The sequence below is a fragment of the Azolla caroliniana genome, unplaced genomic scaffold, assembly GCF_043228905.1.
Source record: "Azolla caroliniana isolate FFs.n. ecotype wild unplaced genomic scaffold, voAzoCaro1.0.p SCAF_18, whole genome shotgun sequence".
Taxonomy (NCBI): Eukaryota; Viridiplantae; Streptophyta; class Polypodiopsida; order Salviniales; family Salviniaceae; genus Azolla; species Azolla caroliniana.
Genome location: NW_028230453.1, coordinates 17,479,850 through 17,502,747, shown reverse-complemented (window position 1 = coordinate 17,502,747; position 22,898 = coordinate 17,479,850). Strand labels below are relative to the sequence as shown.

Below are 22,898 nucleotides of genomic sequence, written 5' to 3'. Positions count from 1 at the left end.
TATTGCTGCGCATAGCCTTTCGCTACTAACCGGGCCTTGTATCAGTTGATCGAGCCGTTAGTGTTGTACTTGACCTTGTACACCCACCTACATCCGATCGGCTTCACACCCTTCGGTGCGTCTACTAGGTCCTAGGTTTCATTCTTCGCCAATGCGCGCATCTCTTCCTCCATTGCGGCATGCCAATTTGTGTCCTTCGCCGCTTCTGCGTAGCTCTCCGGCTCACCCACTTCCGCTACATGTGTCATGTATGCATAGTGATGCGCCATGTACTCGTTGTATTCGAACCGCACAACAAGGTTCTTCTGGCGGGTAGATCGACGTAATTGCTCATTAGCCGATGTTGAGGCTTTCTTGGCTGACGTGGACTTCGCTCTCGAAGGTCCGTCATCTCTCTTCTCGTAGTCGGATTTGTGTCGATCCGACTTGCCCTTATCCGTGCCGTACTCCAGCATCTTCTTCTTCCCTTTTTCCTTTCGCGTAAACCGTCTCCTTGGCTTCCTGCGCAGGGAATGCACGGCTGAGTCTCCACTACTCGCCGACTCTTCTTTGGACTGGTCAAACCAACCCAGTCGCTCGTTCGGTCCACTTAGCCTAAATGAAATCGGACTCTCGTCGAGGGTCTTGATTTCATTGTCATCCGGAGGCATTTTAGCCTCGCTGACCTCATCGTTAGAACTCAGGTCCGGAGATCCACCTTTTCCTCTTCCAAGAAGGATTCTTTGGTGCTTGGAGGATTGTGCGTATGCTACCTTTTCCTCACCCACGAAGAATTATGGGGTTGATCTTGTTCCTCATGCTCGTGTTGCATTAAATACCATCACTTTAGTTTTATTTAGATATCTTTATCCATACAAAATACTTTTAAGGCATTTCGATACCTTTGTAGTCTTTTCGGGGGTGTCAACAACATAATATCCCCAACAGATATTTATATGGATATACATGCTATCAATCTATCCATCGACACAATATCATCAACATATAGTAATATTTGTATGGATATATATGCTAGCCATGCTCTTGGATTGTTCAATCTCTCTATGTAATGTGACACCTCATCTATATAAAGACCAAAGAGAGTAGGTAACAAACGGTATCCTTGTTTTACTTCAATTGTGCTACCCACATCATCTGACCACCATGAGACCGCTCTGTTTCTGATACCATAGTCATGCAATGATAGATTCCCCATTGCATATTTATAAGGATGTTGAGGGCATCTAATTGTTGCATGAGCTGCGAGCATGTCTCATTGTCAAGGTTTTTTTAGAAATCCACAAATCAACAATAAATCCCCTTACTATGGGCTTTGCCCTCCTCAATAAGGGCTCAAAGGGTCAATATGTCAACATCCATCAATGGTAGATGTTGGCTCCATATATGCACTAACCACACAATATACGTTATGGTAAACCTTAAATGCTTCCCACATGATGTTGATTTTGTTTCCACTCAATTCAAGTCTCCGATATCTTTAATCCATTGCGTTGAAATCACTCTTCAAAATCACACCCAAATGACCTTATTGATAAACATGATTATGAGATTGTAATTTATTCACGCAAATAAGATAAAATGCAAATTCTACATGTCTTGCGGTCATAATGGACGTGATCACAAATGATTGTTGGAGCTATATCTTCTGAGAACACGTCCCTGGTTGCATCAATCCTAAGGCCAAATGTCCTACTTTATTCTAGGGAGTCATGCAAATATGTATACATATCCTTCCATGATATTTGGGCTTCAGCAAAACAAGACCATCTTAGGGAAAATCTAAAAATTACGATTTCCAAAATCATATACATTGCTTCTTGCTGCAATCAGCACCTCCTTCTTGCTGCCCATATAACTAATTTATTTACAGTTAGAATTAATTATTCTCAGCTGGAGTTGCTACACAGGTCACAACAGCAAGGAAGGATTCTATGGTTCTTGTTGGAGCTGCCCCAGATCAAAACAGCTGCAGATTTCATACCATCATCATCATCATCATCATCAGTCCAAATCTTGCATACTTCTTCTTTCTTTCCTGCATACTTTTTCTTTCTTTCCCCTACTTCTGCTGTTACTACTTCTTCTCCTCATGTGGCTCCACTTCTCTTCTTTCTATGACAGACCTATTCTTGTGAGCTCTGTCTGCATTGCAAAGGAAATGATATCAGGCAGACTTTTGAGCCACATACTGTATGGGCACCACCTGGCTTGGTCCAGATGTTGAAATAATAAGAATCAACATCAGCATTTCAAGTGTAGAGATGGCATGGTTGACACGGCCAGCAACCCCATCCATGATCTCTGCAGGACTCATGGATTTGCTCAGCCACTCTCCCTCAATTATATGATGGTGGTTGCGAAGTTCAAGATACAACACAGAGCATATTGGATACTATACGCGGTATGGTATTTGCAGCTTGAACAGACATATTGGATGTGAAACAATCACGGCTAGATGTTATGAGGTGGTTCCATATTCCAGAGTCACCAGATGCTATGACTGCAAGGTTACCATATTGTATCTTTAACAATACAGGGTAATTGTATAATTCCATGGCTACCATATTGTATATCAACAGTAAAGACATTACCACACCTTGCATCCTCCTGCAAGCATTGAAAATTTCAAAGTTTAAAATTATTGTACATTTCAGTCTGTCGTTTGACCTGTGGGGGGGTTATACTGAACTGAAGATTTCCAGGAGCAAGAGCAAATAGAATGTGTTATACATATATATTTAGCTGAAATGCCTTCTTTAATGAATTAACAAAAACCTAACCCGTATTTCTGGAAGAAGAAGATGCAGTTGATAATCAGTTATGAAAAGAAGAGTTTAACAGAAGTAATGGATGCGATTAAGAAACAAAGAATTGCAAGGAACACATCATATCATGTATATATGTACTGCAATCAAGTAGCCGTAAAATAAATATAAGAAAAGAATTAATGACTGATCATTGTAAAAGTAAGCAGGTCAAACCTTTATCTATATATAACATCAAACATTTAACGATATCAAACATCATCAGCAGATCAACCCCTTTGTGAGCAAACTTGGTAATTATATTAATGTAGTTGAGAAGATAGTTACCAAGTGAAAGCAGCAATGTTGTTATTGTTCAGGTTGCTGCAACTCATATAGTAATCATGATACCAATCACTATCATTATTGTTAGGATTAGTATTTCTAGGGCTATAGGCAGCAGAACTACTACCTAGCCTCTCTGCTGCGATGATGGAATTAAAAGATTCCATCCACAACATATCCTCATCATGATGATCTCTAATAGGAGGCATCTGATGATCAATCATGTTCTCAGCAGTACTACCACCATCATTGACCTGCTTCGACTCCCACGATCTCCTCTTCCTCTTTGGCGATGAATTGGTTGGACTCTCAGACTTGCGGCGGCGGCTGCTACACAGAATAAATTTGTTGGCCTCCAGAACTTCGATGACATGTGGCATCGACCAGAAACGTTGCACCAGCGCGTGAAGCCCTCCCCAGGCACCAACCAGCACTTCCAATTCCTCTTGGTGAAGAGTAAACTCGAGCTTCTTCCTATTATTCACATTCTCCTCCTGCTTTTGCTGGTTCCATTCTTTCTCCGGAGAATGGGGTGGTGCAAAGCACACCTTGCAGCCGAAGCGAGGCTGAACCAACCGAGTCTTCGTTCGGTTGTTAAAATATCGGAATTCTACGTGGACATTCGTCTTGCAATGAGGGCATAATGGTAATGTAGGCAGACCAATCTTGAAAAAGGCGTCCAACACCTTGAATTGGGTAGTCGTCATTGGTGCGCTCAGCCTCTTCTTCAACCCGCCTTCGGCATTTAGCAGGATCGCAGCCAACTCTGCCTTCATCACCTCAATCATGGTTGTGCCATTTGTCTGCTGCTGCAGCTCTTCAAGTAGAAAATCATCTTGAGCATTATTCATGGGAGCTTTTGTAGAACCAACTGCAGCGTTACGATCTATTATAAGTTAGAAGGTTATGGAGTCAATTTACCAATGCACTCCCTATTCACATTGTAGTTATGAGCAGAAGCTACTAATTCACCTGCTGATGTCGCTACTGCCTGAGGATATTCCGGACCCCTTTCCATTATTTCATGGTCTTCATCAAGTAGGAGCAGTAATTGCTGCTCCAGATCCTCTGCATATATATCCGAAAATGATGTGATGGGTGGCTCTGTAGAACCAACTGCAGCATCATGATCTATATAATAGTTAGAAGATTATTTAGTCATTTGCCCATATTGACTGAGATTGTACTTATGCCCAGAAACTACAAATTCACCTTCTGATGTCTGAGCTGGAGGATATTCAAAATTCCATTCAATTCTTTCATGATCTTCATTAAGCCCTACCTCCTCTACATAATTGTCAGCAAATGGTCTGATGGGAGCCTCTATAGAACCAGCTGCAGCTTTACGATCTAATATAAGTTAGAAAGTTATGTACTCAATTTATCGATGCATTATATTGACATTGCAGTTATGAGCAGAAGCTATTAATTCACCTGCTGATGTCGCTGGGGAAGGATATTCAGGAATCCCTTCGATTATTTCTTGGTCTTCCTCAAGAAGGCGTAATAATTGCTCCTCCAGATCCCCTGCATACATATCTGAAATTGATGTGATAGGAGGCCCTGTAGAACCAGCTCCAGCTTCATAATCTATATACAAGTTAGAAAATGATTTAGTCATTTGCCCATATTGATTTGCCCAGCTGCAACGTCATGATATAAGTTAGAAAATGATTTAGGTATTGGGTCTCTGCATATATTAACAGAATGGGAAAGCAGGAGTTTCCTAATTCACCTGCTGATCTCAGAGCTGGTGGATCTTCACGACTGTCTTCAATTATGCAGACAGATGTGACGGGAGATTCTGTGGAACCCGCTGCAGCTGTATCGTGCATAAACATTTCAGAAACATGTTTACTATTTTTATTCGCACACATTTATTGATATTGGAAGCTCCTAATGGACCTGCGGATGTCAGAGCTTCAGGTATCTCTTGATTTTCCTGGTGCAGGAGCAGGAATTGCTCCAGCTCATCTGCATATATGTCCACATTGTCGTGGGACGTTGATGTGACGGGAAGTTCCAAGGAGTCAACCCTGATTGATTCATCATCTTCTGTTTGGTGGAGCAATTGAAGCACCAACTGTTGGAAGTCTTCCACTTCCGTCTCATGTAATAGTAATCCTGCGAATTCATCATTAGGAATGATTTGGGTATCTCTGTCTACGCCAGCAGGAGCCATCCTATTAGAACGATCGACAATTGATCAGATACGATTCTGCAGGTAATGTCCTACCCTACTAACTAGTATACGATTGACAAGTCTGATACGATTCTGCAGGTAATTTTGTCATTTCCATATATTAAGAATGTGGGTTCCTCCTTACTCTGCAAGGCAACTGCTGTTCAGGCCGTCTCGATGAATGGGTGGCGATGGTGTTCAAAGGCTCTCTTCTTTCTCTTTCTGTCTGTGTTCGAAATGCTTTGTCTCTACTGTTCTTCTGTCGGAAAAAGGGCAGAAGACAGTTTCGCGTTTTGTGTACGCAATCGTGGGTTGTCGGATCCTGACGTCCATCCGACGGCGCACGGCTCCGATGGGCTGGATGCCGTCCTTTTATTTTTCTAGAAATGTTTTGTTTTATCAACGGCTGGGATGCACTCGTTTTCTTATTTTCCATTTTTTTTCTCTTTTTTTTAGTAGAACATTCTCTTTCTCGTTTTCTTACATCTCATTCATCCATGCAGGATGTATACAAATACCAGAACTTGTCACATTTAATCAATTAATAATCGCTTAATGTAGATTCTAATATTGTTCTATTTCACTAATCATTCAAACAGTCAGGTCACTCTTTTCCATCAATTATTAAAGGGGTTTCACGCAATAGACATATTCAATAGACATACGGTAAAGACATGATCTCACAACCTAAACCAAACAGGAGGACAAACAGAATGTACCCAAGTATTACCAGCAGAGATGGTCAATAACCTCCTTCTAAATCCTTAACGAAATATAGACATGTGATTTACACCATGGCTCTCTCTCTCTCTCTCTCTCTCTCTCTCTCATTGCGTACAAATGCTTGAAGGTTAGGGTTTTCTGAGTAGGACAAATTTTAAATGCAACAAAGAAGATAGTCATTTGAGTTACGTATTAACATTGACGTTTACAATCATAGTCACTCGTTTTTCATAAATGTTATGCAGAAAGGACACACTTCAGATCTGCTGAGCGTTCTAGGAAGAATGAAGACATATAAGGATGCCAGGACACATTTCCCTGAGTTTCTGATGAGCCTGATGTTGCCACGGAAAATGATCTCCTTGTAGTATCACCTTATAACCTGCAGTTTAGTGTCTTTATAAGCTGTTAGGTGGATCTCTCCAAATCTTGATGTAATTAACCAATTATCTAAATGAAACCAATGATTCTATTGAATCCCATAGAATCCCTTCCACGTTATATGGTAAAATGGCATGTTCCTAGTATCTTAGCATGGACAGTCTTGTCGCTAAAGGAATAGGCAAGGTTTCTGAGGTTAGGCACCTTTACATGGACAACTGTTATTGCTCTAATGCCTTTATTCTTTGGTTGCATCTAAATCAATTTGAACTCGGAAAACCCTAACTTTCAGCTCAGAGGGGTACAGTCGCATCGAATCAACTGTCTCGACTTCTGGTGATCATATGCATTCTTCACCTCGAAGGGTGGGGATTCTTGTTCTTGTAATTTGCTGCTCTTGTTCTCATTCATTTCATTATCTCATGTGCAAGGGTTGGAGACACTGCTACAAAGATTGAATGGCTTTGTAAAGCTGTTGATGCAAAAGCCGAGGAGATGTTGTTCTGTGCCATTCTTTTCTAGTTATGCAAAACAGGTTCCTGAGTACTTCCGATGTGTTTAAAGAATTTAGTGGATCATGCCTTTTTACAATGTACGCCAATATCAAGTCAACTCGAATCATACGTTCATTGCTTTGTCTTCTTCTTACCTAGAATGACCAAGTGCAGATCAGAGAACACTTTCAACAAGAAGAAGGTCACATTGCTCTGATTATAATTATAGTTATTAGGGTTTTCGGTACTCCACAAGAAAAAATCATATAACGCAGATTGCCAGTTGTGGAGTTATTACTATTATTATCATTATAGGTTTCTTGGATCACACACTCAGTGGTGAAGTCACCATTGTAAGTCCTCACAGATATGACAGAGACTCTCTCCCTTCGATCATTCGCCAATATATCCATAATCCAAGCATTCATGCTTAGTTCTACAAATGCCAGGTAACATAATGTTTGCCTTTGATGGAACTTCAAAAATCCCCATTTTAATCAGAAAAGTAGCACATACATTAGCTTTGCCTTGTCCATGTCGAGCTGTTTAACCTCAGGAACCTTGCCAATTCCTTTAGCGACGAGCCTCTCCATGCTAAAACGGTAGAGACATGCCACTTTATCATATAGTGTGGAATGGCTATAATGGTTTGAGCATTCTATAGAATTGAATACAATCATTGTGTTAGTGATTAATAGAGATCCTCCTAACATCTTAATTTATGGGACACTAAATAGTGGAGGTGATACATAAGATGGTACCTCAAGGAAATCATCTTCCGTGGCAACAGTAATTAGGTTCCACAATATGCTTATCCTTCTGGCATCTGTTTCCTCGCAAGAAATCAGATCCATAAACAGAATGGCATGACACTAAGAAACAAGCCAAAAGAGATATTTCCCCGCAAAAATTTCCCTAGTTTTTGATATGGGAGAAAAATTGGAGTTCCATAATACGATTCAAAGGGGGGGGGGGGAATGATCCAAATGTCAATGGAAGCATGGCACCAACATTGACAAAAACATGATTAAATGAGAATTAGGACAAGTGGCCGTCTCATTCTCTTTCTTTCCCTGTTTACTTCTTTTCTTCAAATCTCTCTACACTATCTCCAACTTTTTACCGAGACAGAAAGACTAGAGAGAGGAAAGTAGAATTTATTTTTAACTTACAGATTTTGATCCAAGCCAAGGAAAGCGATGTTGTAAGAAGATGAGTACAGCAAAGGAACCTGAAAAGAGAAAGGATTCACAAAAACATCAATGGTTCAATGAGAGAAAACAAGACAGACCAAGAATTTAGGGTTTTTGTTGGGGTTTCCCTTGCATTGTGTGTTTAGAAGCCTAATTACTAAAGTAGCTAACAAACAAGCATATTATTACATTGAGTTGATCAATACTCATACCACCTGAAATAGTGCATACCATATCATACACATGCCACTTGACAAAAAGCTTTATAAACGCAAAAACTGAGTTTTTGTCCATTCATTGTACCATCAAAGTGTAAACCATCCCGCCTACATTATCCAATGAACGATAAATCACCCCGATTTACCTACAGCATTCGATTTGATATCAGCAAAAGCATTATATAGATTTGATTTCTGTGCATTCTTGGGCTTCGTTGATGGGAATGTGATTGTGGCTTTCTTCTCAACGGAAGCCATCATGTGCCTTGGCAATGCTTTGTTTTAGGAAGGGGGTAATACTAGCATTTAGACTGAAGACGTTCTCTGCAGGCGTAAGTCAAGTGGTGAAGGCAAGCTTGTTTTTATGTGTGTCATGGCTCATGTACACATTTTTTATGCTTGAGAGTGGAAGCAATCAATGCTTGAGACTGAAAAGATATTCATGACAAGATGACTGTGATAATATATGTATGTGAAACCAGCCAGAGATGGAGATGGAGATGGAGAAAAGCTGTTTCTAAATGGGAGAAGCAGAAAGAAGATGATGAGCTTCTTCTTCTTCTTCTTGCGCAGGCTTTTCGTACGTTCAAGTCATTAAATGAATAAATAAATGAAGTGGAATCAAATTATGAATTGTGTTTTGTTTGTGTAATTACATATTAACTAGAGATGAGATGATGGGATTACATGGCATGCATGAGATATCATGGTCACGCATGCATGGAACATGATGGTCATGCGTGGGTTGATGGGATTCCATGCCATGCATGAGATATCATGGCCATGCATTAGCTAGCATAAACACGATGGTCATGCATGGGTTGATGCCCACATGCCGCGAGTTTCATTCACGGACATAAAGGAATGTCCATGGATGGGAATATGGCCATGGCCTAACATACTAGTAAATTCACACATTGTGTCATTCTCCAAGTTTGTTTTGAGAGATGGTTAGATCACATCGGGCTATCAATGAGGAGGAGTGGAATCATGTTAGCATATTGATTTATTGCATTTGTTATGAACTCATGCATGTAATGATTTATGTTATAAACTTATACCTATCTTAGTCGTGATGTCAATAGTATGCAGCCTATGAGCTTATATCTTGAAATTATATTGATATGCGATTAGTGATCTGGATTAATATCTAATCGCTCTTTGATCTTGCGTAATAGTCTATAATCAGTCTATTCTATAACACGTTATTAGCACGATCAACGTCTACCATTGCAATTAATTATTCTCTTAGACAAATCTACCTTATTGTTACCATTAGTATAGCTTCTCAAGCTCTTCAAATAGAGAAATGCTTATTCTCGCCATTTGCGTTCGATGGGTCCAATTATATGACTTGGATGGTTCATGTTGAAGGCCATCTCACGACGAAAGATCTCCTTCATAACGTAAGTGATAATTTTAATGATGTTGAGAACTAAAATGCTAGGAAGAAGGGAGCGGAAGCATTCATCTTGATCCTTCATCACCTTGATCTAAGCCTTCAGAATCAATACTTCTCCATCAAGAATCCATCAACTCTCCGAAAGCAAATCAAACTTGACCGCTTTGATCATCAATGAACTGTTCTCCGCCCCAACACTTTACATGAATGGAATCAACTTCATTTTCAAGATTTCAAGTCAGTTGTTGAATATAATTCCTCACTATTTGGTATCGTTTCTAAACTTAAATTTTGTGGTCATGACAACCTTGTTCAAGAGGCAAATCTAATCAACAAAACGTTAACTAGTTTTCATCCCTCAAATTTTAATCTTTCCGAACAATATCGTAATCGTGGTTTTAAAACCTATGTTGAACTTTTATCTGAACTTCTTGTCGCTAAGAAACACCACCAAGTGTTCCTCAAGAATAATAAACTTCATCCAATTAGCCAACTTGTGGCTCCTCTACAATTTAAGGATTTGACGCATGTCGAGATTAATTATTCTAGACGACAACATCGTCATCAACACCCATATGCACAAATTCGAGGAAGACGAACAATAGGAATCAATATCCCAAAAGTAATCAAGTCAAGCTAATGTACCATCAATCAAAGTCAAGTCAAGATAATGCTTCATCCAATTCATGTCTTTGATGTGGTCTACGAGGGTATTAGGCAAATACTTGCCAAACTTCTAAGTTTCATGTTGATCTTTATCAGAAGTATGGCAAGCAAGGTCAAGATAGGAAATCGAAGGCTAATATGGTAAACACCGGGTCATTTGAAATAGGTAATATGTCACATTCTCTTTTTCATATCTTAGTGAGATGTTAAAAAATGCCCTATTTAAGCAGAATTTCAAAAAGGCACGATGCATGCGTATGTGGTTTATGAAAACATAGCGAAAAATAGAACTAACTAATATCACGACAACAAAATCATCTGACGTATATTCTATCTACCATGTTTTTGTCCAAAACTTAGATAAGGTATAGATGTCAACGCAAGTATAATAGTAACACATGTCATTGTGCATATTCTAAAAAGCATACCCCACTGAATAAGTGACTTCTTTTAATTATGTGTGTATATTTATATAAAATATTTCTTAAAAAGCAAATTGTGAACATGACAATTAAGAGATACTACTATGTTGAGAGAAAAATTCCCTTGACACGTGATACATGACACCGTCAATGTAGAAATAAACCAGTCTACAATAGTATTCCAATCATACGAGCAAATGATAGAGTATAATTTTATCTCATATAAACCCCAAATAATAAAGGAGACTTCAAACAACAAGTACACATACAAATTATACTTAATCTCTAAGTTCAATGCATGTTACACGAAAATTATAAATAAGCTCAACTTATATATTACATCAAAATTTAACAATTCATATTGTTCAAATTTTACAATAAGCCATATGCATTCAATCCAATAATAGGTTTGGTAAAGCCGGCTCTTCCGCATTAGCTCCTTCATCAAGATTGTCCTCATTGGCTTCGTCGGTACGCTCAATAGAATCATTAGTGTGTTCAAACTCTAACACGTCTTCTAATTCAACAAGGTCCCCTGCTTCTTCAACTACAGGTTCCATAGGTTCTCTAGAAGTCATCTGGAACATCTTAGTTTCATTGATATTCTTTGCCCCAACATCTTGGTCTTGATCTGGACAGTCCTAGGATACCTTGGATCCTCATTTTGATGAAATTAACATTATCAAGGGTCCTTCTCCAATGCAACAGAGTTCTTGAACATCTTTAAGGTGCATGTTGTAGTAGTACCTGACAGTAGAATGAAATTGCACATGTAACATCAAACTAAAGAATAGACTATACATTAATCTAAATTGATGCGACAAGTTTTATATTATATACCTGTGCCGGAAAACAAATCTAAAACCCAATCATTTGGGTTTGAAAACAACTCAATTAGGTGGTTGATTAGTCTTTTTGGTTTTTGACACTCAGCCACCAGGTTGCCTTCATCAATGAGTACCCGTCTAGTCCCATTCAAGCTTTCTACATCAAGGACGAGATTAGGTGAGTCATTATCTTCGTACTCAACATTCCGAAGTCTACCGTATGTGAAGCTCTTGACTAAATCCATTTTTCCCTTTCCTTCGGACTTTGCAAATATTAGGAATAATACTCCATCTTCCTCGACGTAAACCAAACTCGAAAAATAGCCTATGGGATTTGCTTTGTTGATAGCCATCATAACCCCTTTTCGCAGGAGACATGATCTTAAGATTGAAGGCGGGGACTTTTTGGCGAGGTTCACTAAAATAGAATAAATATTTTAGTAGTAGCATGATAAAGAAACCAATTATTTAACTATAGGCAATAATTAGGTTGATAAACCCTAAAATTGCCCACATAGGTGCAATTTATTAGCTTTTTTTTATCGATATCCATGTTCGTTTGTTTAGTAGAAAACCTTGTGTTTTCAACGGGAATTCGATACACAAGGCTTTGACGCTTCCTACACTGTCAAAGTTGACCACTGAAGCCTATACCCCGAAGCCAGAAGTACAACATTTGGATGAAGTACAACAATTTGAAATGAAAGACCTCGGTTTAACCACATTTTGCTTATAAGATCTCTTATATCCATAAAATATTAAAACGGTTTTCTATTGATCAAGCTCATTCTACTAGAACTCCTATGGTAGTTTGCTCTTTGGACCCTTCTCGTAACCCATTTTAGCCAAGATCTTTTGACGAGTCAGCATTTGGACCACAGTACCCTTAAATGGTTGTTGTTGGCGCACTTATGTACTTGGCTAATTGTACGCGTCCGGACATTTCATTCGTTGTCAATTTGCTGGCTCAGTATAGTCACGATCCTACCAAGTGACACTAGACTGGAATTAAGCTGATTTTCTAATATTTACAAGGCACTGAAGATATGGGTCTTTTCTTTACCAATGGTTCTATGCACAGTCAATTGACCGGTTATTCTAACAATGGGTACTTATCTGACTCTCATGTTGGCAAATCACAAATAGGTTATGTTCTCCTTGTTGGTGGTACAACGATCTCTTGGAGATCAACAAAGCAAACATTCGCTGCAACACCTTCAAATCATGTTGAGATATTGGCATTACATGAAGCAAGTTGAGAATGCCTATTGTTACAATGCTTAATCAGACATAATGGAAGTTCTTGCGGTTTATCGGCCCCCATTACCAACAATTATCTATGAAGATAGTTATGCTTGCATTAATCAATTCAAGAAGGGCTTCATTAAAGGTGATTGAATCAAACATATTTCTCTCAAGTTTTTCTTTACTCGTGAGCTCAATGATAATTATATCAACATTCAACCTATTACATCAAGCAAGAACTTCGCGGATATTTTTACCAAAAGCTTACCTGCATCAAAACAATGGCTGAACATTCCTTCTCTTGGACTCAAAAGATTATCAGAGCCGATGAGCTAAAACAATGATGATGAGATGAGGGGGAGTATTATGAACTCATGCATGTAATGAGTCATGTTATACCTATCTCATGCATGTAATGATGTAAATAGTAAGCATGTATCCCATCATCTTTTGGGTCATAAATTCATGTATCTTAATCATTTTGGCATCTTGAGGGCTTATTGTCTGACAATATAGAAGATAACCTATTAAGTGCATCTGCACTAGGCATTCATCATAGCCAATGAGCTCTATCTTGAGATTATATTGATATGCGATTAGGGATCTGGATTAACATCTAATCGCTCTTTGATCTTGCTTAATAGTCTTTTATCAGTCTAGTCTATAACAACATTGATCCAATCTTCCTTTAAAATCTTCATCCTAGATACAATATGTCACTTACACTATGCATTTATTCATCGTGACCATGGAGTGGGATGGGTTTCTTGGGCCTATCAATATCCATGAAGTGATGGAAGTTGGTTTATGCAACAATTATATGGTCCTTCTATCCTATCTTCATTGTCAATCCTATTATCCGGTAGCCAAATATACAAACTCATGGACTTGCACTATTATTGTGTAGTCTACACTTTGATTGATCAAATGTTATTGTTGATAAAACTATTCTATGTCGTGGAATATGCAACCTAATGCAATCCAACGTGCCCACATGTCCAGACTTGTTGGTTTATTTGATGACCTCTCTCCTTTTTTAAGTGATGTGATGCATGTCTAGGTGCTTTCATCGTGTTTGAGAGATTCATTTGTAGCTTGTGCCTTCACCAATAATGCGGTTCAGATCGATAATATATGTGCATTAGATTATATGTGAGCCATGTGAGCTTGTATGGTGTACTAACTAGGTTTCAATGCTATGTAGTGAATATGTGCATGTAATGAATAAATTTTGTATTTACACATACAAGTGCATATTGTGAAAAGCACATAGAGAGAATCCAAACAAGCTTGCCTTGCTTCTTACTTCTTACTCAATTTATAGTTGATAAGTTGATACCCATTTGGGTTGGTTTGGATACATGCATGCTAAACGGGTGGCACAAAGGAACAAAGGTACACCACAACATGACGGCATGCGCTTGCTCAAAACGTACACCACAACATGACGGCATGCGCTTGCTCAAAACGTACACCACAATATATATGTTTGCATAAAAATGTGTCTATTAGTGTAATTGTATTTTTTAGTGTGTTAGGGAGTATGTGTGGATACATTTATATAGAAGTATGTCTACCCTCATGTATACTTGTGAATGAGCATGTATAATTAATTGTGTATTTCTATGTTATATGTGTGTGTATGTGTGTATAGACGTATGTGTATGTGCATGAGTATTAGTATGTGGATGTGTGTGTGTGTGTGTGGATATGGATGTGGATGTGGACGTATGCATATGGGTTATCACGAAGCGTACAACCATCTTGGCAACTAAAAATGTGAAAAAGGGAGACCAGCTTTTCAAGACAAAAGTAGAGTATTTTCCAAGAAAGTCAAAAAGTGGACACATTGAGTAATAAACCAATAGAGTATGGACCATGTCCAACCAAATATTATGCACCACTTCAACTCATGAGACCCTAACTTGATGTTCTTTTCCAAAAGGATAAGTTAAGTATGTTGGTGAGTGGGAGGGAGCTATTGCCGAAAACGTAAATTTATCCTTCCCACTTTAGCTCATGGGCAAGTTTTAGGAGGAAGCGAAGTAAACAAGAGAAAAAGTTCACAAAGTGCGAGGCGAAGATTAGTACTATCTCAAACCTATGCTTAGGACCATGCACCTATAGGTTCGGCGTTGTGCTTTCATCCCTAGTGCAAAGCTTCAAATGTTGTGTCATGCCCAAAGAGAGGCCAACCGATTATTGCTTCTCTTCTACTTGTCAACCAACAACAAAGTATTCACCTCCACAACATTCATTCATATGCTTCAGAACTAGGGACAACATGCCTATATCCTTCGTTTGATGTCCTACGAACAAAACTATGTTTTCCTTGATATGGCTGGTGTTGACCACACTCTATGGAGGGGATGTGCTTTGAGGTACTATTATGCCATCCATCATTTACCTCGTTACCCAATAGGGAACTAACAATTTTTGGGAACCCAAACTTGCACAAATTGTGTGCAATGCTATTATGGATTCAAGTTCATGTGGGAGAGGTCAAAGGTCCTTTATTTCTACCACCCCTTGAGAGGGGTTTAAACAATAACATATGCTCTACTACTAAAACCTAGTACCTAGTTTTGAAGCTGTCACAAAAATATGATATTGTGACTTATAATTGAAAGGCTGAAGGAAAATCTAACATCTAGTCTTTAAAATAGTGAATGATTCCAACCGCACTTGTTACATATGCCATTTGTGGAACTAACCATGAATGCTTGGATTATGGATATATTGGTTTACAGTGACATTTCACTTCCATGTCCACCATTACGTATCCATGAATGAGTTGTTGCCCATCTTCATTTGGTTCTACAATCCATCTTTCTTGATCCGAGGAGAGCTCTATCATATCTGAGAGGACTCACAATGGTCACGTCACCACTGTGTGTGATCCAAGAAACCTATAATGATAATAATAATAATAACTCCATAACTGGCAATCTGAGTTACAAGATTTTTTCTTTGAAGAGTACTGATAACCCTAATCACTGTAATTTTAATTAGAGCAATGTGGTCTTCTTCTTGCTGACATGCAACAGCTGCTGCACAGAATAAATCTGTTCGCCTCCAGAACTTCAATGACTCGTGGCATTGACCAGAAACGTTGCAGCCACACTGAGGCTCCTATAGGCACCAGCCAGCACTTCCAATCCCTTTCCATGAAGTGTAAACTCCAGCTTCTTCATCTTATTCACATGCTCCTCCTGCTGTTGCTAATTCCACTCTTTCTGCAGATAATGGAGTGGCATAAACACACTGTGCAACCCAAAGTGGGGCTGAACCAACTGACACTTATTGGAATTCTACATTGACATTAGATGCGTAGAGAGGGCATGGTAGTGATGTCGGAAGGCCCATCTTGAAGAAGGTGTCTAGAGCCTTGAATTGGATAGTCGTCATTGCTGTGCTCTGCCTCTTTTTTAACCCGCCTTCAGCATTTAAGAGGATCGCATCCAACGCTGCCTTCAAGGTTCTACAAGAGCTGCAACAGCAGACAAATGGCACGACGATCATTGAGGTGATAAAGGCAAAGTTGGATGCGATCCTCCTAAATGCTGAAGGCGGGTTAAAAAAGAGGCTGACCACACCAATGACCAGTACCCAATTCAAGGTTCTGGATACCTTCAAGATAGGCCTTTGGACATTTCCACCATGCCCTCTCTGCGCTTCTAATGTCAATGTAGAGTTCCTGTATTTTAACGACAAAACAAAGACTCAGTTGTGGTTCAGCCTTGCTTCGGTTGTAAAGTGTGCTTTATGCCACTCAATTCTCCGCTGAAAGAGCGGAACCAGCAACACTCATATGTCTTTGTATTTGGCAACACTCATATAGGAACATATTACCACAAATATGACAACCATTCACGGGAGCACACTTTATCTGCAAATTACATTTAGATGAAATTAGCAAAGTCCAAAAACGTGGTCAATAACCTACCTTTAACCCATTAATAAAATATAGACATGCAATTGACTCCTTCGCTCTCTCTCTCAGGCCAGGAACTTGCAATCCTTTGAGCACAAAAGCAGCAGCTTGTGGTTTTCCATGTTCAACAGATTGGACGCATAAACGATATGGTGAAATAATCTGAAAACTTCTGGAGTAGCAACAAAAGCTACCTCAACTCCAGAAATGCTAGACAAAAAGAAAATGTTTTCTTGTTGCCTTTTGGATATCAAACTTCTTGGTCTATACAAACCACGAAAAACACAAGGCATAACACATACTATTCTTGGCATTCAATACTACTTCAAAAATCCATGTATTATTCAGAAAAGGAAGACCCACACTAATATCCCAATTTACAATGAATAGTAAAACGAGAATCCTTTCCATTTGGATGTCTCGAAAGGATGAACTTCCATAAACATAATGGCATGCATGAACACTCAAAAACAAGTCAAAAGAGATTTTTCCCACAGGAATTTCTCTAGTTTTTCATATGAAAGAAAAATGGAGTTCCACAATACAATTCAAAGGGATGGCTGGTCCAAATGTTGATTGAGAGCATGGCATGAACATTAACCAAAGAAAAATAATAATTAATTATCTCCAACAAGTTTCCTCAATCGTCAATGAAAAACAAAACCTACCTTTTATGCGTCATCCAAAACTCCACAAAAAAGGATGAGGAAAGAATCAAATAGATTTTTCCAAAGAAATTTCATCCGAAAATCAATGAAAGCAAAATGGAAATCCCTAAAATGTCTCTGAATGGATAAATCGGAATGACCTTTTGTCCAAAAATCCAAAAAAAAATATCACCTGAATATGAAGATATTTCCCAAACTCAATTTTTCAACTTGTGGCAAAACACAAACGGATATTCCCCTCTCGTTCTCTTTCTATCTGTACAGATAACGAAGGGAGGGAAAAGGAGAATTTGTGTAACTCATAGTTTCTGATCCAATCGAAAAAATGCCAAGTTATAGGAAGATGAGTGATTCACAGGGACCTGAAAAGAAGGGAGAAACAAAAGACATCGAAGGTTCAATGAGAAAGGCTTCTCCTGATGAATCTTTCCTTACGGCGTCTGCTTCGTTACCATCTTCCTGAACAGTGTCGCCATCGATTCTAGCTGGACTCCCATCATTTCGGACATGTACCCTACGAAAGCAGAAACATCTTGTGCTGCATGTAGCAAGTCGTTTCATCTGCTGCAACGGTAGCATGAGTGAGTGTTTGCTGTGATGCGTCGAATTCTGCTTTCTAAGTTTAGGATTAGGTTTAGAGGAGGCAGTTTCGACAAATTACAGGTAGCCTTGTAGGGTTTCTGTAGGGTTTCGTCAGAGAGAGGTGAAGAAGAAGAAGAAGAAGAAGAATAAGCAGCTGGAGAAGAACTTAGAAGCATGAACCTAAAGTATTAATGAAAGAAAAAACCCCTCCATTTCTCTCTCCCCCTTTCCGTAACTAACTTACTCTAAAGTATAGATTTGGCTTCTATTATGAAAGAAAAAAAACACCACCACTACTACCTACAAAGTATAGAACCCTTCTCGGGAGCTAAATATTATGGAACACTCTTAATGTATGCACGGTAGCGAAATATGACAAAGTCTATTGGGAAATCGTTAGTATGAAATGCATCATTCTTCAAAGATTGCCATTCGTAACGAATCCTTGACAAACTTGATGGACCGACCACCCACCACAAGGCAAAAGGAATGATAAAGATGTGTGTATTCTTACCTCCTCTTGTCCATTTCCTCGTAGAAACTTGGGATGGAGATTGAATAAAAACCCACCATAGGTGACATAGTGAAAGAGCCCTTGGCTTGTATAAGTAGACACTAAGCAAGACAAAAGATCAACAATGGAAGGGGTCTCGTTTACTCCACCCCGACAACTTCTACAGCCACCACATGTGTTGATTTTCCTTTTACCTAGAAGGCCACATCAACCCTTTCCTTCATCTAGGGGAACAGTTGAGCACCTTCAACATTTTGTCGACACTCCTTGTCCTTGGCCCATCGCAATTGGCCTCCAATGGCACCCTACAATCTCAATCCCACCCTACACACCAATTCAAATGGAACAAAGGAAACACATACTATGTTCCAATTCCAACAAACAAAAGAAACACATTCCTCACGTCATGATGATGATGTGAGTGCCATCATTTTGTAGTAACTTTAAGAATAATACAGTGACATTGTCTACTTCTTTGAGTCTCTCTCTCTCTCTCTCTCTCTCTCTCTCTCACACACACACACACACACAGTATTGTTAAGTTCTTGATCTTGATCTCTACTAAGTTGTCTTTCCCTTGTTTAATCTGTTCATCTTGGTTTTGTCTCTGTCATCATCTTGTTGATCTTCTTACTATAGTGTTGTTCTTGTTTCCACACTGACAACCTTGACTCCAACATCTCGTATTAGAGCGAAGGTTCTTCAATCAGTTGGTTGTCATTTGTCTTCAACAACACTGAATCTGACAACACACCCTTTGGAGACCCCAAGTTGATCTGACTCTTGGAACAGACTCAAGATCTCTGTCGGACAGAGATCTTCTGATCGGCAACTACGGTTGAAGTTAGCAATGATGCACTTAGGTTCATCTCAACACATACTATTCTTGGCATTCAATACTACTTCAAAAATCCATGTATTATTCAGAAAAGGAAGACCCACACTAATATCCCAATTTACAATGAATAGTAAAACGAGAATCCTTTCCATATGGATGTCTCGAAAGGATGAACTTCCATAAACATAATGGCATGCATGAACACTCAAAAACAAGTCAAAAGAGATTTTTCCCACAGGAATTTCTCTAGTTTTTCATATGAAAGAAAAATGGAGTTCCACAATATAATTCAAAGGGATGGCTGGTCCAAATGTTGATTGAGAGCATGGCATGAACATTAACCAAAGAAAAATAATAATTAATTATCTCCAACAAGTTTCCTCAATCGTCAATGAAAAACAAAACCTACCTTTTATGCGTCATCCAAAACTCCACAAAAAAGGATGAGGAAAGAATCAAATAGATTTTTCCAAAGACATTTCATCCGAAAATCAATGAAAGCAAAAAATGGAAATCCCCACAATGTCTCTGAATGGATAAATCGGAATGACCTTTTGTCCAAAAATCCAAAAAAAAATATCACCTGAATATGAAGATATTTCCCAAACTCAATTTTTCAACCTGTGGCAAAACACAAACGGATATTCCCCTCTCGTTCTCTTTCTATCTGTACAGATAACGAAGGGAGGGAAAAGGAGAATTTGTGTAACTCATAGTTTCTGATCCAATCGAAAAAATGCCAAGTTATAGGAAGATGAGTGATTCACATGGACCTGAAAAGATGTGTGTATTCTTACCTCCTCTTGTCCATTTCCTCATAGAAACTTGGGATGGAGATTGAATAAAAACCCACCATAGGTGACATAGTGAAAGAGCCCTTGGCTTGTATAAGTAGACACTAAGCAAGACAAAAGATCAACAATGGAAGGGGTCTCGTTTACTCCACCCCGACAACTTCTACCACAACCACATGTGTTGATTTTCCTTTTACCATTAGAAGGCCACATCAACCCTTTCCTTCATCTAGGGGAACAGTTGAGCACCTTCAACATTTTGTCGACACTCCTTGTCCTTGGCCCATCGCAATTGGCCTCCAATGGCACCCTACAATCTCAATCCCACCCTACACACCAATTCAAATGGAACAAAGGAAACACATACTATGTTCCAATTCCATCAAACAAAAGAAACACATTCCTCACGTCATGATGATGATGTGAGTGCCATCATATGTAGTAACTTTAAGAATAATACAGTGACATTGTCTACTTCTTTGAGTCTCTCTCTCTCTCTCTCTCTCTCTCTCTCACTGTATTGTTAAGTTCTTGATCTTGATCTCTACTAAGTTGTCTTTCCCTTGTTTAATCTGTTCATCTTGGTTTTGTCTCTGTCATCATCTTGTTGATCTTCTTACTATAGTGTTGTTCTTGTTTCCACACTGACAACCTGGACTCCAACATTGGGTATCAGAGCGAAGGTTCTTCAATCAGTTGTTGGTCGTCATTTGTCTTCAACAACACTGAATCTGACAACACACCCTTTGGAGACCCCAAGTTGATCTGACTCTTGGAACGGACTCAAGATCTCCGTCGAACAAAGATCTTCTGATCGGCAACTATGGTTGAAGTTAGCAATGATGGACTTAGGTTCAGCTCAACACATACTCAGAATGAAGATTAGTTGGCACCGAAATTAACGACAATTGTTCTTGTCTCAAGCCAAATACATCAAATGTGTCCTGGAGCACTTCAACATGCAATCGACCAAATCTACTTCAACCCCGCTCCCGATTAGCCTTCGGCTATCTCAGCGAGACTATTCGACTTACGCTCCGGAGGGGGAAATTATGAAGTTGGTACCGTATGCATCGGCAGGTGGCTCCTTGATGTTCACGATGGAAGTCGAACCTTTAGGAGTGGACGACCACCTTGAGCCCGAGGCCGAATGGATAGCCGAAAGTCAACTAACATTGGAGCAATATTGTGGAAATGGAAACTTCAGGAACATATTGGCCCCATTGGCATACATGTAACAAAGTAACCATCCTCCCTTCACATCTCTCATAATGTGTTCTACGCTATTGAGAGCCATATCAATATAAGGTGTATAATACATAGTTTAAAAGACGTCGGTAATGATCTAAATGATTGAACGAAGACCATCTAACAAACTAAACCGCCACCAATTACTAATTAAGTATAGAAAATAAAGGCTATAGAGGTATAACCTCTTAAATTCAAAATGTTGATCTTGTTATTCGAAAGACCATTAATCTTCTTTGAGACACCAACATCGCATCTTTGATTGTTACCTAACCCAATCTAACCATTCATTGAAATTGAAGGTTAAGAAGTTGTTTACCTTCCCACCTTCAACAACCTTGATGTTATCAAAACCTCCATTTATATGGATTTGACACATCGCCCATCTTGTGGGGGATGCCATTGCACATCCTCCATTTGATTGACTTGTAGCATGAGTAAGAGCGTTGGGTAAAGAGAATTATGATTGTTCTTTGTTCATTACCTTATGTGGTTGTGTTGTTTTCTATCAACTTCTCCTCGTGTCTCTTAAGTTCTAGCAAGAAAAGCCTCAAGCGTTGCTGATCCTCATATTGTCAAGAGAGAGAGAGAGAGAGAGAGAGAGAGAGAGAAATAATTGAATGGAAAGTATTATATTGCACTATAATACGGATTACAAAGAGTAGGCAAAATAAGGAGCTCTAGAATGGTGTTGAACCAATTTGGTTTTGCGATGATTAATAAATTCTTATTTATATGTCCCTATAGGGTATTCTCAAAGGTTCTCGAATATAGCGTACTCTAGCCGGTTCTAGAATATAGAACATGCTAGAATATTCTAGAATACAAAGTACACTAAAATGTTCTTATGGTATTCTATATATTTATATTATTTATATAAACATATTATTACAATGGCTAAGGATTTGACCTATATAGAACAAGGTTGTGGGTTCAAATCCTTTTGGGGGATCATGTGAGTGTCATCATGACAAGGCATCATCATTATGTGGGTGGCATCATGATGCTACCAGCCTAACGTAACACGGTGTTGGATACTTGTCCTTTAGTATCCGACTCAAGGTCTTGTGCTCGGGGAGTCACAATGGGATTGTCTCGTTTTCAAAATGATAGTAGTAACCCATGTAGGAATCAAAGAATGTGTGACTGCGTGACTGTGGAGATGAACACGAGCTGGGTACAACCGAATGGTTATGAATGCGTTACACATGAACATTAGGATTTGACACAGATCAATTATGACACAATACATAGTGTATGAGGTAACATATTTCTATTATGGAAGATCCAATTGATACAATACTATTCAACTCGTTTTTACATGCTTTCCATGTCCCTTTTTATACAGAACATGGGTGGTTACGAACAGAGCATGAACAGCTGCTACTAATTATTATTATTTCCGTTTTAAGTTCGGCTTTCTTTACTCACACAGATCAATTATGACACAATACATAGTGTATGAGGTAACATATTTC

General features: G+C 39.0%; 2 long non-coding RNA genes across 3 annotated transcripts in view; both read right to left on the bottom strand.

The window, feature by feature from the left end:
- The window catches only part of LOC147852560 (uncharacterized), a 60,030-nt gene extending 51,465 nt beyond the window's left edge, over positions 1-8,565 (bottom strand). Inside the window, exons 1-3 of one of the 2 annotated variants that reach the window (XR_015531470.1) lie at positions 8,431-8,565; positions 8,038-8,100; positions 7,893-7,957 (exon numbers count right to left, since the gene is read on the bottom strand). This is a non-coding gene — a long non-coding RNA (uncharacterized LOC147852560). Of the gene's footprint in view, positions 1-7,892; positions 7,958-8,037; positions 8,101-8,293; positions 8,398-8,430 lie in introns of those variants that run through there. The other variant, XR_015531471.1, reaches the window with a different exon arrangement.
- Positions 8,566-15,544: 6,979 nt separating this feature from the next.
- On the bottom strand, positions 15,545-18,015 carry LOC147852559 (uncharacterized). Its single transcript, XR_015531457.1, has 3 exons — positions 17,807-18,015; positions 17,617-17,700; positions 15,545-16,731 (listed from the first exon to the last, which is right to left on the bottom strand). It is a non-coding gene; the product is annotated as an uncharacterized LOC147852559 (long non-coding RNA).
- Between the last annotated feature and the right edge of the window lie 4,883 nt (positions 18,016-22,898).